Genomic DNA, 16,341 nt, shown 5'->3' on the forward strand with positions numbered 1-16,341 from the left:
AAACTAAAAGCTTCTGCACAGTAAGGGAAGCCATCAACAAAACCAAAAGGCATCCTACTGAATGGAAGAAGATGTTTGCAAATGATACATATAATAAAGCATTAATATCCAAAGTACCTAAGAACTCATGCAACTCAACACTAATAAAACAAATAATGCAATTTAAAAATGGGCAGAGGATCTGAACGGACATTTTCTGAAGAAAAACAGATGGCCAACAGACACATGAAAGATGCTCAATGCCACTAATTATCGGGGAAATACAAATCAACACCACAGTGACATACCACTTCACACCTGTCAGAATGGCTAGAATCAAGATGAGAAATAAAAAGTGTTGGCGAGGATGTGGAGAAAAGGGAATACTTGCATGCTGTTGGTGAGGATGTTAATTTGTCCAGCCACTCTGGAAAACAATATGGAGGTTCCTCAAGAAATTAAAAAGAAAGAAAGAAAGAAAGAAAGAAAGAAAGAAAGACCCTATGATCCAGTAATTCTACTTCTGGGTATTTACCAGATGAAAATGTAAACACTAATTTGAAAAGATATGGGCATCCCTCTGTTTATTACAGCATTATTTGCAATAACCAAGACATGGAAGCAACCTTAGTGTTCATCAGTAGATAAAGATAAAGAAGATGTGATATGTACATACAATAGAAGATAACTAAGCCATAAAAATGAATGAAATCTTGCTATTTATAATTATACGGAGGGACACAAAAAGTATTTCAGTAGGTAAAACAAGTCCAACACAGAAAGACAAATTTCTTATGATTTCCCTGATATGTGGAACCTAAAAAAAAAAAAAAATGAACAAAGAAAATACAAAAACAGACTTATAAATACAGAGAACAAACTGGTAGTTGCCAGAGATGAGGAGGTAGAGGGATGGGTGAAATTGATAAGGGCAATTAAGAGGTACAAACTTTGTTATAAATTAAATAAGTCCCAGGAATGAAAAGGACAGCATGGGAAATATAGTCAACAATACTACAATAATTTTGTATAGTAATGGGGGTAACTACACTTACCATGGGGAGCATTTTTAATGTATATAATTGTCAAATCACTATGTGTGATTTGTACTATAAACACCTGAAACTAACATAATATTATACATAAACTATATTTCAGTTTCAAAGAAAAAAAGAACTTAAAAACTTTTTTTTTTTTAAAGATTTTATTTATTTATTTGACAGAGAAATCACAAGTAGGCAGAGAGGCAGGCAGAGAGAGAGAGAGAGGAGGAAGCAGGCTCCCTGCTGAGCAAAGAGCCCGACGCGGGACTCGATCCCAGGACCCTGAGATCATGACCTGAGCCGAAGGCAGCGGCTTAACCACTGAGCCACCCAGGCGCCCCAAGAACTTAAAAACTTTTTAATCATCAGTTATCTCTACTCTCTTTAACATTTAACCTTGCTCTTCCTTCTCTTGGAATGTTTTTCCAAATCTTGGAAGGGCTGCCCCTTCCATTACTTTCCTATTAAGTTACTCCATTGCTGGACTTGACTTTCTATATAGTACTGACTGCTCAGAACCTTCCAATGGCTTCCCATCTCACAGTGAAGTCCCTATCATAGCCAGAAAGGACACACGTGATCTGGCCACAATTTACTCTTTGATCTCATATACCACTTGTCTCCTTCTCACTCTGCTCTGTCCATATTAGCTTACTTGCTGTTCTTCCAGCCATCTCAAGTGCTTTCCTAACCCAGAGCCTTTGAATATTCTCATCCAAAAATCGACATGAATTAATCTCTCATGTCATTTAGGCCTGGCTCAAGTGACACGTATCAGAAAGCTCTTCCTTGATAATCCTAATTAATGCAAAGTCTCCATCCCCACTACTAAAACCCTCACCTTTTAATTCCCTTCAATATACTTCTATTACTTAACATATTAAATATTAATTTGCTTTCTCCCATCTTGAAAGTACCATCCACCATAGCAGGAACTGTTTTCTTCACAACTATTTTCATTGTTCTTAGATGAATAGGTAGGTGCCTAAAAGTTTTTTGGTTTTTTTTTTTTTTTTTTTTTTACTAAATAAATGACTGAACTATGTTAATTTACCTAATTAATTTACATGTCTAATGTATGTCTTTATATCTTCACCACCTTCCCCACATAAAAGCCCTTGAGGACACAGCTGTATAGGGGAAGAGGAGGTTAATTCAGCCACATTTACAAATCCTAACTGTTTTCAACTTCTGTATTTTCAGATCCCTCCACCTTCAGGAGGCTTCACTTCCAGAGCCTCGGGTTAGTTCCAGTCAGTCCTTCGCTATTACAAATCCTGCGGCCAAGAATGGGCGTGGGTATTGCAAAACTTCTTGTCCTCACTCTACCGTCCTAATACATCCCTAAATGTGCGATTTCTGGATCAAACGGTAACTGCATAGACAAGTTTAATCGTTATTGCTGAATTCGTCTCCACGGGATTCAGACGATTTTGAGATTTCCACCAGCGACGTGTGTGAGCCCCCGTTTCTTTACAGCCTCGCCCGCCAACTCCGTGTGGTTAAGCTTTCGGGGGGAGGGGAAGGCGGTTGCCAATCGGACAGTTGAGAAATGGGCTGAGCCGAGAACGCTCTTCCCCACCAGACCCCCGACCCCCGACGCTCCCACCCCGGGTCCCGCAGAGACCCGCGCCCGGCCGAGCGCGTCCCTGCGGCCTGGCGGGCTGACGCGCAGGCGCGGGGTCGCTCTGCGCCGCTCTCCCGCGCCGAGTCCCCCAAGGGTGGGCTCCGCGCGGGGCGGGAAGCTCCGGCCTTGCTCAACGGGCCCGAAAGAGGAAGCGCAGAGGGGCTGAAGTAAACGCTTGGGAAGGCCGTTGCAAAAGAGGTCAGGGTCTCGGGCTTCTGAGGAGCCGTCCTCTGGCCACACACCCCTTAGCCACTAACATGGAGCGACGAAGAGAGATCACTTAGCGAGGGGATTCTCAGAGAAGGGGGCGCGCGTGGGGGAGGGGCGGGAGAGGAAGGCCCAACTTTTCCCAGAACTTAAAACTTTTTTTCCCCCCCTTCAAGGGTGCGGTGTGAAGGAGGAGAGATAAGGGAAATGAGGCACAGACCCGATGAGTTGGGAAGAGCAGCCCCCGGGAGTTAGAGGAGCCTTCATCCACGCGTCCTCCCGCGGCTGTGCCTCCAGCCGGGCGGCCCCGTTGCACCTCGATGCAAAGCGGCGCGGAGGGCGCCACACGTCTGCGCGCTGCGTGGGAAGGGCAGGGCTGACACCACTTCCTCCCCGAGGCGGCGGACCTGAACCCGGGTGGAGCCCAGTGGAGCCCCCCGCGCCTTCCCTGCCGCTGCCCCGCGCCCGGCCCCGAGCCCCGCCCGCGCCCGCGGTCGCGTCCGCGCAGAGTCCCAGCCGAGATCCCGCGGAGCCGTCAAGGTAAGCGGCGCCGGCCGGTCGGGGCGCCCTGCGAGCCTCAGCCGGGACCCTCGGGGCAGCCGCGGAACCATGTGTCCCGTGGGTCTGGTCCCCAGCTCCCGGCCGTGGCCCCGGAGAACTCGCGCCCGCGGCTTGGCCCTCGAGGGGAGCGCGTACCCGGGGTCCCCTCTGCCGACCTCGGCCCTGGACCCAGCTACGCGGAGGGGGGCGGGGGGAGGTTGGGGTGCGGGCTGCTCTTCCCCGCGTCCTCTTTCATCACTCTTGACTGGTTTCCTGCGCAGAAAATTGCTTCAGGGACAGACGGGGAACCTGTGTAACCCTCGCCGGTGCGGCAGCCCAGGAGCCCCCAACCTGACCCCTTGAAAGGACTTCCTGGGGGGCATTTTAGGGCACTTTAGGGGATTTTAGGGTAGGGTCAGTGCAAGTCGTGTGAGAATTTGAGAGAGACAATCGCAGTCGGACGTGTCTTAGGGTGTTTCCTGACTTTAAAACTTTTGGACGACTGTTCTTAAAAAAAAAAAAAAAATCTTTACCAGTGATTGGCCTTTTCACTTGAAAATAAGATAGAGGACCGATTTGGACACGAGGAGTCAGTCTCTTAATTTGGCTTGGAGTGAATGTCCAGAATGCCATTGTACAGCATGAAGGAAACAGTAGGATGTCGTATCTGGGAGTCCCCCTGAAGACTTTGCCCCCTGCACCCCTGATTGTCCCTGTGGGGACGTATTTCTTATTTATGCTGTTGTGGAACATCAAACATGTAGTTGCTCAGAGTGGTACCTCTCAGAGTAAAGGGGTTCCAGAAGGACTTTCAGTGTGTTACTAAGAGAAAGAGAAAAGGGGTAACCGAGGAAGGTAACATGGGGGAAAGGTACATGAGTTTATTACTCCCCGGGATATTATTTCTGGCCACAAAATGCGATTTAAATAAAGGCAAGGATACTTAATTCCTACTACTAATTCTCAGTTCTAGGCCTCTGAGCAGGATTTTCAGAAAAGAGAGCTTTTGTCCACTGGCAGTTTTCCCTCTGGCCTCATTGAAATAGTCTTACAGTTAAAGACTGGCTAGCAAAATCCACAGAAAATCTGCCAAGAAATCTTCTATAATGTCTTCCGGGTGGTATTTCCTGCCTGTTCAATATGTTGTGAAAGATCTCAGGAATATAATGTCATCTTCAGGCTATTAATAATCTTCACACTGATACTAATATTTGTGTCTTTGTTGCGTCCTTGGGAAATTTGAATTATAGTTCCATATATGCCTGTAGCTAGACAAGGGTGACTTTGATGTAATTGCTTTAACCTCTCTGGACCTGAGATAACTTATTGGTAAAGTGAGATTGTTGGACTAGAGGATGTCTGTCATTACAGCAGCAGTTGGAGAACTGTTACAGTTCTTTGAATTTGTCTTTGTCTGATACACTGGCAAAGTTAGAATTGCTGATCACACAGAAAAGAACAGAAAATCATGATGATAACAAATTTGTTTTTAAAAGATTCTATTTATTTATTGATTTGATAGAGATCGCAGGTAGGCAGAGAAGGGGGGGGGGAGCAGGCTCCCTGCTGAGCAGAGAGCTGGACACACAGGGCTGGATCCCAGGACCCTGAAACCATGACTGAGCCAAAGGCAGTGGCTTAACCCACTAAGCCACCCAGGTGCCCCATGATAACAGATTTTGTTAGAGTCTAAAATATCAACATTTTTGAGGCCTTTTGTTTCTAAGAAGTTCTTCTATAAAAATAGTCAATTTTGAGTCTATATGTAAGATGGCAGATCTCCATTCTGTTGGAAAACTGAGATGGGGAATTGATGTGCTCAGGCTTGGGCAGGTGGATATTAAATTTCAAAATTCTCCAATGATTATTTCTCAAGAAATATAACTTTATAATATGGATTGCTTTATGATTCATTTACTTTAAATCTTAAGCACAGTACTTGGTTATGTAGTGTCCATTAATTGTTTCATATTTATATATTCTAGGAATGTATACCAATCACCTACTTTTTTAACCTTTTTTTACTTATAATTAAAAAGTTCTAGGTATTTTCATATTATTATTAGAATGAGCTATTTATGAAATTTATTGCCAAAATGTCTCTGTTTGATATGCTACTCTGAATTTCTTCAAAGCATACTACTTTCAAAAGCATTATTATTTTCAGTTACTTCTAAATCCTCTTCTATCTTATTTTAATTATCTTTACATCCAAAACCTTTTAGTGAGTCCACAATCTTATAATAAATTAACCTGGCATTTCATAGTTTACCACAACAAAATATTTTCCATTTTAAATACCTCATGAGTTCATTTATAGGCAATAGAAGGATCTTAGTAATTCTTGCCTCAAAATAGAATAATTCTTGGGGCGCCTGGGTGGCTCAGTGGGTTAAGCCTCTGCCTCGGCTTGGGTCATGATCTCAGGGTCCTGGGATCGAGTCCTGCGTCAGGCTCTCTGCTCAGCAGGGAGCCTGCTTCCCCTTCTCTCTCTGCCTGCCTCTCTGCCTACTTGTGATCTCTCTCTCCCTCTGTCAAATAAATAAATAAAATCCTTAGGGAAAAAATAGAATAATTTTTATTAACATAAGTAATATTTTAGTATATAAATATGTCTATATTTTATGTCAGTTCTGTCATCCTGTGTGGCAAGTAGCTTAAAGTTCAATAAAAATATTATAAATTCAAGTACATAATAAATGCCAGGATTTGGGGCACCTGGGTGGCTCAGTGGTTAAAGCCTCTGCCTTCGGCTCAGGTCGTGATCCCGGGGTCCTGGGATCGAGCCTCACATCGGGCTCTCTGCTCAGCAGGAAGCCTGCCTCCTCCTCCTCTCTCTCTCTGCCTGCCTCTCTGCCTACTTGTGATCTGTCTGTCAAATAAATAAAAATAATAAATAAATAAATAAATGCCAGGATTTGAGGTATTAGATGGGTACACTGATTGTATAGTCATGTGTATATGTATTACAGTTATAGTTGTCGTGAGAAACATGATTTGTAGGGGAAACTGCTATGTATTTGGAAAAGTTAACAGTAAGATGTCTCTTGAGTAGAGACAACAGCAGGACTAAGGAAGGGCACTGAATGAGCTACACTCAGTTTAATGGGCTAGACTGTACATGTGGCATGACAAGTCGGGGCCTATGGACAGCTTCTAGGGACTAGAGGATGGGACCTGCCACCGCCACATCCTCATTACCTAGCTAAATTCCTGGGACCATAGCTGGGACTCAGAAAGTGTTTGCTAAGTGTCTAGATAATATTAGTTCCCCTTCTGGGTTGTACCATCAAAATGTCACAGGATCCTGACCTAGGCAGCCCCGTTGGTACCAGTCCTGAGGTCTGAGCAGGTAGAAATGGAGCATCACTCCAAGGAAGCATTCCTTCCCAGCATGCACTGTGAAGCTTGAATTCATGATGCAGTTTCCAGATATTTCCTGAAGATTGATGATGCACTTGAATCATTAAGAATCATATTGTAAGAGCTGTCTTTTTTCTTCTCTGTCAACTCGGTTTCCTCTTTATCACCAGATGGTGATCGTAAATAAATAGTCTTTTTATTTAGCTTAGATTTTGGACCAGACTCTGCTAATTAATTTAGGTGTGTCATTACATTAATCCTCACATCCTGAGCCTATGCTGTTGTTATTATCATTGAGGAAATGAAAGCACAGAAAGGTTAAGAGGGTTACACAGAGAGTGAGAAGAGGAGTTGAACTTTGAACTGAACTAGTCTCATACCAAAACCCTAGGAGCTGTCACAGGGACAGAACTCAAATGGTGAAAAAACATGGGACCTTTCCTCAGTGAACATTGGGTGGGGGGACATTAATGAGCAGTTATAGTTCTATTCGTGACCAGAATTGTGTGCTGTGGAGGCAGATATCAGATCCCTATACCACAGTGGGGTCAGGGAACAGCGGAGGATGAAACGAAGGTAACCAAGGAACTTGCCTTGCTATAGTGGGAAGACAAGATATTATAATCACTAGTGAAGTTATTATCTTTATATATATCTTCTGAAAAAGTAATCTGCTTTGGCAGCCATCACATGTTTTTATTTTTATCTTTATTCTCATCCCTCTTAATAGCTTGCTAGGTTGATTTAATCAATAAAGCAATGAGTGTAATTTTTTTGTTGTTTCTGCTGGGGACCTTTCTGATTTGATCTCCTATCACAGACTCATCAGTGAGATGGTTATGGGCTCCGGGAGAGTGTAAGTGCTAAATCAACAGCAATTATGTTTCCACAAACTGGCTAGAAGATTTATGCCCAGAGAGCTGTATCATATCAAACTGAGGGGAAAATAAAGAGTGGTAGTAGAATAAATAAGTGCTAGACTGGATTTATTTTTGTCCTTCCTTTTTTATTATGAAGTGTTTCATGCATATAAAAGATGGTGTATAATGTATATGTAAATTATAATAATAATAATGAAGCCAATACCTGGATACCTGTCACCCAGCTGAGGAAGTAAAATATTACCAGTATATCTTCTGACTTCCTCCTAATAGCATTCTCCTTTTTTCTCAACAGACACAATCAGTATTGAGAATGTGTTGATTTTTTTTAAAAGCATTTAGGAAGCATGTATATGCGTTTGTAAACATGTCAAACTGGGAATTAAGAGTACATTGGCACTTGGGAAACTGAGATTAGAATCTCCACCATCTGTAGACACGATTATAAATAGACTGCCCTGTTAAGTGAAGACAACTTATTTTAAATAACATAAAAGCAAAGTGGCTTATAAATGATCAGGAGTAAGTACCATGGAAATAGTTAAGGGTTTATATTAGTCATTACTGAAATGACCAAGATTCATCAGTGGATAACTATAACTTTTAAGGGTAATAAAGAATATTTAATTTAGGAACTGCTACTTTTCTCATATTACTTAGATTTCTGCTTTAAATACAATTCAGTCATTTGAAAAATATTTGCCAGGCACTGTTTCAGGTGCTTGAGACATGTTGGCGAACAGGAGAGGCAAGGATCTCTGCATTTATGGAGTTTATATTCTAGTGAAAAGATACAGACAATAGTCAGTAAACAAAATTAGTAAGTAAATAATATAGGTAGTAATAAGTGAAAAGTGTCAAAAAAACAATTGAGCAAAGTAAAGTTGTAGTATGTATGTATTTATTTATTTATTTAAAGATTTTATTTATTTGTTTGACAGACAGGGATTACAAGCAGGCAGGGAGGCAGGCAGAGGGGGTGGGGGGAGCAGGCTCTCTGCTGAGCAGAGAGCCCGATGCAGGACTCGATTCCAGGACCCTGGAATCATGCCCTGAGCCATAGGCAGAGGCTTTAACCCACTGAGCCACCCGGGCGCCCCAAAGTTGTAGTATTTAATAAGGTGTTCAGTCTTGGCCTCATTGGGTGGATATGATTTGAAAAAAATTTTGATGGAGTTAATAAGAGGCTCTGTGGGAGAACTGTGTTCCCAGCAGTGGGAACAGCCAGGGCCAAGGCTGTAAGGCAAAGGTCTGCCTGGTGTATTCAAGAAACAAGAAGGTCCATGTGACTAGGAGGTATAAGAACAGGAAGAGAGTAGCAAGAGGTGTGGTTGAAGAGGAACACAAAGAGGTGGCAGATCATGTAGGTCTTGTGGGCCATTATAAGAATTTTCGCTTTTACTCTGAGTGAAATTGAGGGGTGATTGTAGGATTCTGATGAAAGGAGTAGCATGATCTGACTTACATTTAAAAGGCTCACTCTGACTGCTCGAGAACGAGGTGAACGAGTAAGGATGAAAGCCAGGAGCCCGTTACGAAGCTTTGGGAATCACCATGTATTTTGAAAGTAGAGCCAACAGGATGTGGGGTTTGAGAGAAAGAGGAGTCAGTGATGACTCCAAAGTCTTGGCCTAAACATCTGGAAGATGGAACTACCATCATTTGACAGGGGGAGGTTGGAGAGGAGATGGTCAGAAGCTCAGCTTCAGGTATAGATACGAAATATCAACTGGTAATAACTATGCACTTATTAGATAGAAGGCTAAGGTCATTTAGGCTAAGTAGTTATTTGGGAAGATATTGTTATTTTGATTTTACAGAATTAGAAATGATAGTTTGGGAGTTAAAGAAATAGAACATAAAACCAGATTTTTTAGGTCCTAAAGCTTTAACCATTCTTTCAAAATTTTCTGAAGAGGAAAGAAAAGAAAAAAAAGAAAACCTTGCTGAAAGGGCTGACCAATAATCTTTATTATACAGATAAGAACATAGTCAACTAATCAGTACTCTTCCACCTCTGTGAGACTCTAGACAAGGAAAATTATTTTTAATGAGTGGAAAAGCAAGAAATAGATACCAAAGATCACACATAAAGTGCTAACCAGTGCCAAGGGCATTATGTAATACAAGGTTTCTGTGATTGTGTTTAATAGAAGATTCTGAGGGACAAAGGACAGAGGCCTTTTCCAAAAAGATTCTTATCTCAACCAAAGGCTAAGATATTTATATTTTCAAAATCTAAGACCAAATTCAGAAAAGAGGGGAGTTTTAATCTTGGCATGTCTGGATTTTAGACAGATGCAAGTGTTTGAGCAGGGCTAAAGGGTCACTAACAGCTGTTGAAGAATGTTAGATCTCACCATTATAGTATTTGAAAAGCTGAAAGTACTTCCTACTTCATTACGAAGTAGACTGAAATGGTGATAGTCTATACTTCATTTGTCTGGCTATAACAGGCATCAAAACAGCATGGTTATAGAATGTTAGTATTTAGTGGAATGCTGCTTTAGTGGTCGATTACTGTTTAATAGACTGTTTTTCACCAGGCACAACTCCAGTCTTCAATTAAGTTTATTAAGATTTCATCTCAAAAATAAAAGAAAGAATTCGTTAGGGAAGAGGGGAATACCACAAATTTTTCACAGATTTACAGAATATGAATTATGTTACTAATTAAGTAAATTTATCTAAGACTCTGTTTATAGTACAGCATTAACAAACTCATTCATGCCTGCTAATAACATAAAATTCACAACTGACAGGTCAATGAACTGAGTAACTTTAGGATATAGTATTAGTTGGGTTTTTTTTTTTTCCCTTCCTTCTGATTAAATTCCGTAAATGATATGGCTTAGCAAACCAAGACTATTTCTTAACATGCTTACTAATTCAGTGACATTATATTTACTGTATTGCAAGCAACAAACATAAATGAAGGTGCTTGGGCCATGACTGTGGGTAAATGCAATGCAATGCTGTAAACACATGGCTCATAAGACCACTAGTGAATACAGAAGCTGAAATTCCAAGGTAGCTCACTGCACTATCCCTCAAAGTGAGGCTCACAGAGGGAGTATGGTTCTTACACGTGTCTTTGAATTGCATGAAACTGCTCAACATGCTGCAATCATAATTTTATTTTATTTTTTCAGTTTCACACACATCCAGTGAAGGCCAACCATGTGCCCAGGGTGAAGGATATAAAACAGAATAAGATGTGGCCCCTAACCTCAAGAAGCTTCTAGTTGAGTGGGAGAGACAGGCCTGTAATAAACATGTTCCCATGTCTGATATGCAATATAGGTGCAGAAATAGTATGGTGAAGAAGGCACTATAGAGAAGAGATCAGTGGGGGGTGACCAAGAGGCACTTTAAAGGATAAAGGTATTTCCAGGTGCCCAGTGGAAGAAGGCCACCTGAGGCACATGTATGAAACAGTTTCGCAGTGCTGGAGCATAAAGTACAGTGGGAAAGGAAATGGGGCAATTCTGATTTAACACTTGGTGAGTAATATTCAAATTGGATTCATACGATACGGTCACCACAACCTACCATCTTTGAGTCAAACGTTTAGGCACTTGTAATAACAGAACTGTAGCACTCTAGACCAGCCCTGTTCAATAGAACTATAATGCAAACCATATGTATAACTTCAAATTTTCAAGAAGCCACATTAGAAGCAGTAAAAAAATAAAAATCACTAATTTTAGTAACATACTTTAATTCCTATATATCCCAAATCATCATTTAGCTGATTAATATTAATTATACTAAATTGCATTAAGCTTAAGTCATACTAAAATCATTGGTGAAGTTGTTCGTTCTTTTTCTTCATACCAAGCTTTTTAAACCAAACATACTTTACCCTGATAGCACATCTCCGTTTGAACTAGCCACCACTGAAGGGCTCAATAGCCTCACAAACTACTGGCTACCAAATTAGGTAGCGCAACTCTAGATAATGGCACAATTATTGTACCCTAACTATGTGCTGACTCTTCAGATGCATGGAGGATATTAGATGAATTACAAAGTAAGCTAAAGGGAAAAAGAAGGGAACAGCATTTTCTATTAGTATGGGATCTATCCCTGGAACCTGATTTTAATTCATATTTAAATCTGCTCTCAAATACTATATTAGTCCTCTAGCAGCAAAAACAAACAAACTTAGATTATTATTGCTTACCTTCCTTTTTACTCTTTCTCTTCCCCTCCCGCCCTATTTTTTGGATTCTGCCTCATCCTAACAGGGACCGAAAAAGAATGGAAATAAATGGTGGAGCAGTATGCCCTAAACCCACATCCGCCAAAATGTGAACTGTTGCCCTGGGCGACAGTGGTTACCACCTCTCTCTCTCTCTCTCTGAACCACCGCCCCCCCAACCCCACCCGTTTCCACCTACTAGTTCATAAGCATCAACAGCAGCTCTCTTTGCTGTGGTTCCCAAGTCTAGAAATACACCTCCTGGGGGTTCAGGGAGGGCAGGTAATGATAAGATTTGGAAGATGGAGTTGTTTTGATTCATGGGTTTGGTATGAAAAAGCCTCAGGGATATTCTCATGCTCTCTCTTATTCAGAATGGTTAAGAATCTCTGTCGTAGAAACAGTACTTACAGATGTCCTTCCCAGTGGCCCAGTCCTTCTAAAATGCCTGGTCTATGAAAAAATGGCAGTCCAGCTAAGATTCTAGGTATACAGAAATGCAGCAAACAAAAGTACCCATCCAGTTGTGAACATGGGAATGTGTGTGTGAATATGAGACTGATACTTATCCACTACTGTTTTAGATACAGAACGTAGTAACAAAAGTAACTATGATGTTGATAACAATAATAGCTGATACTAACGCTTTCTATGCACCTGGCACCATACTAAGCACTCTACAGACACCAGCCCATCCCTGTGGGAGAGGGTCTATTTTTCATTGCCATTTTACAGCTGAAGAAACTAAGCCAACCAAGAGGTTAAATACCTGCCCAAGATTACCCAGCTGCTAAGTGTATTTACTGAGTAAATAGTGTGTGTCAACACTTGATGAAAATACAAGATTCTATATCTGAGCTCATGATGTAGTGTGAAAGACACACAATTATATTAGAACTGGACTTGTAGATGTTATAACAGAGGTTTGAGCAAAGCAGCTGCCAGTTTTCACCTCTTAATAATGACAGTCCTTGTTTTCTAAAGGCAACATGGAGTGCTGATTGTGAACATGAACTTTTGAGTTAGACCCAGGCACAGTCCAGTTCACCACTTGCTAGCTACATGAGCAGAAATTTCTTAATTTCTCTAGGCTTGAGTTTTAAAACTATAAAATTAGAATAATGTCACCATGTCAGGGGTTGTTTTGAAAATTAAATGATACGCTCTGAGTGCCTGACCTGTAGTGATTATTCCATCTTTATAACGCCTACTCTAGTTACTTTAAAGTTGGTGTTATGGGGCGCCTGAGTGCCTCAGTGGGTTAAAGCCTCTGTCTTCGGCTTGGGTCATGATCCCAGGGTCTGGGATCAAGCCCCGCATCAGGCTCTCTGCTCAGCAGGGAGCCTGCTTCCCTCTCTCTCTGTCTGCCTCTCTGCCTACTTGTGATCTCTGTCTGTCAAAAAAATAAAGTCGGTGTTAGTATATATTAATAGGAGCTAACATATAGTGAGTTCTCAGTGCCAGCCATGACACTCTGCCAGGTACCAACAGAGTTAAGGTATAAATTTTGCCTCTGAAACATAGTCTAGAAGATTACAGTACATATTAAGAGATAAACCATAAGGAAACTGATGAACTTTCAAATGAGTGATCCTCACACTGCTGCTCCCGGATTCAAGATAAGGGTAGATCACCAGGATCCAACAGTGAGCCTTGAACTGTCCTTGCATAGTGGGTAGGACTAATATAAGTTGAGAAAAAGAGGAAAATAGCACAGGGACAATACAAATGGTATATATAGAGGGAGAGAAATAAACTTTCACTGTAAACAAAGATTTAATGAAAGATGTTGATGAATTTGGAGTGGTGTGTACAGTGGATTGTTGATGAGCTCATCCTGGAAGATGTTTTCTCTTATCAGCTTTACTAGCCAGCTGGGAACATGCCAGGATGGCCCGCCACAGGCAACTATGAGGGCTATAGATCAACCATCTAGCCTCGGCTTCCTGGCTAGACTAGACTAGACTTCCTGACCTGCTCCTTCACCTTCTGCTTGTCTCTGATTGACATGGACTTTCCAGATTGGGTGTTTGTACCCTTTGAAAGAAGAGTGCTCAGATAGCCTACTGACTTGATCTTGGAGACAGCTGATGTTCCTTGGGCTACAGTACAAACCCTGATCACTCCTGGAAAAGGCATCAGGGGCCAGTTGCCCCTGGTGCATATTGACAGAAGAGGGCCTTGAATGGCCCTCCACAATTTGATATAAAAGAACAAGAGAATAATTTCATTTTTGACAGGCTGTCTCTGCTGCACATCTTCGTTTGTGTTACTCAGGAACGTGCTGGAACAATGAGACAGATGGTGTAAGGAGTTCAGACTCTTTACCAAGAGGCAAACAAATGATAGAGATGCCATTATTTTTTAGGTTATTGAAATATGAAGGTGAGCCATGAATTAAGTGATGTGAACTTATTGTCATCAAAAAAGTATTTAAGGTTTGTAGTTTAACTTAGTAAAGTTCCATGGTAACTGTTCTGTGAAACATATATAAAACACATACACTTCTAGAAGTTGAATTTCACTCCATATCTGTTGATTCAGTAGTTTGAGGTTCTTGAGGTTTGGGGGTATTTTGTTTTGTTTTGTTTTGCCGGTATCTGTGTATTTTATATCAAGGATTAATTTCTATGTCAAGTTAATCAGTAATCTTTCTGTGGTTGGACTCAGTCTAAGCTAGTATTATTGGAGTTTGGTTCTTTGCAGGAGCGATGATAAATTTACCCTAAATCTGTTTGGAATAGTCCTGGATTATAGCATATAGTGTTTGCTGTTACAGTTTCTTTATATTTTTATCAGAGTGGCTGGTTCACTGCTACGTATATTTGCATGAACGACGCAGTGAATATTTTCTGATTCAATGTGCAGAACACTGTAAGTTATTACATCACAGAAAGGGAAAAAGACCTTTTGGGGGGGACTTAAAGTATAAATAACACTCTGTTCTCAATAGTATCCATTAAAAATGACTCGTACTCCACAAAAATGAACTCAAAATGGATCATAGACCTAAATGAAGTGCTAAAATTGTAACACTCTTAGGAAAAACATAGGATTAGATCTTTATAAACTTGGGTGAAATAATAGTTTCTTAGGTACAATACCAAACAAACACACACATGCACAAATAGATAAATTGAACTACTTTCAAATTTAAAACTTCTGTGCTACAAGCAGTGCCATCAAGAAAGTGCAAAGACAACGCACAGAATAGAAGAAAATATTTTATTTGAAAATTCTATACAGAGTCCCTACCTTATAATGGTTCGATTCATAGTTTTTTGTTTTTTAATTTACTATGGTGTGAAAGCAGTGCTCATTCAGTAGAAACTGTACTTTAGATTTTGGATGTGGAGTGTTCAATAAATTACATAAGATACCCAACACTTTATTATAAAAGAGGTTTTGTGTTAGATGATTTTGCCCACCTGTCGGCTAATGTAAATATTCTGAACACGCTTAAGGTCAGCTAGGCAAAGCTATGATGTTCAGTAGGTTAGGCATATTAAATGCATTTTTTACTCGGGATTTTCACCTTATGATGATTTTATTGAAATGTAACCCATCTGTGTTTGTTAAGGGACTTACATTCAGAATATTTAAAGAAGCCTTATGACAACAACATAATAATGCATATAAAAGACATATAATCCATTTTTTATTAAATTTTTTTATTTTTTTATAAACATATAATGTATTTTTATCCTCAGGGGTACAGGCCTATGAATCGCCAGGTTTACACACTTCCAGCACTCACCATAGCACACACCCTCCCGAATGTCCATAACTCCATATAATCCATTTTAATACTAGGGAAAGGCTCTGAGTAAACTTTTCTCCAAAGAAGATACAGAAATGACCAATTAGCACATGAAAATTGCTCAGCAGCATTAGACAAACGGGAAATGCAAATCTAAACCACAGTGAGAACTTCATGCTGACTAGGAGGGCTCGACTTAAAATGACAGACACACGTATTGATGAGGACATGGGGAAATTTGAAACTTCATACACTGCCAGTGGAATGTAAAATCCCACCACAGATTTGGAAAAACGGTTCAGCACTTTCTCAAAAAGTTAAAGTTATCATACAATCCAGCAGTTACATTCCTGGGAATCCTAAGAGAAATGAAAACTCATTCCAGGCAAAATCTTGTACACATATCTTCATAGCAGCATAATTAATAATAGCTGAAAAGTGGAAGCAACCCAAGTGTTCATCAAAATATGGTTAATCAAAATATGGTGTTTCAATACAATGAAGTATTCAGCAATAAAAAGAAACAAAGTGCTGATAGATATTACAACATGGATGAACTTTGAAAACATTATCCTAAGTGAAAGAAGCCAGACACAAAAGACCACATTTTAAAACAAGTTTTTTTAATTTAAGTTTTCCATAGTTAGTGTGAAGTGAAATATTGGTTTCTGGAGTAGAATTCAGTGATTCATCACATAAATACAACAGCCAGTGCTCTTCACAAGTACCCTCTTTGA

At 40.6% G+C, this 16,341-nt stretch overlaps 1 protein-coding gene across 3 annotated transcripts in view; it reads left to right on the forward strand.

The window, feature by feature from the left end:
* The first annotated feature begins 2,273 nt into the window (after positions 1–2,273).
* The window catches only part of APBB1IP (amyloid beta precursor protein binding family B member 1 interacting protein), a 107,661-nt gene continuing 93,593 nt past the window's right edge, over positions 2,274–16,341 (forward strand). Inside the window, exons 1-2 of one of the 3 annotated variants that reach the window (XM_082740881.1) lie at positions 2,274–2,479; positions 3,033–3,396. The gene's annotated coding sequence lies outside the window, so the exon portion shown is untranslated. Of the gene's footprint in view, positions 2,480–2,559; positions 3,397–16,341 lie in introns of those variants that run through there. The other 2 variants (XM_082740880.1, XM_082740879.1) reach the window with 2 other exon arrangements.

Source organism: Mustela nivalis, assembly GCF_964662115.1.
Source record: "Mustela nivalis genome assembly, chromosome: 7".
NCBI classification, from domain to species: Eukaryota; Metazoa; Chordata; class Mammalia; order Carnivora; family Mustelidae; genus Mustela; species Mustela nivalis.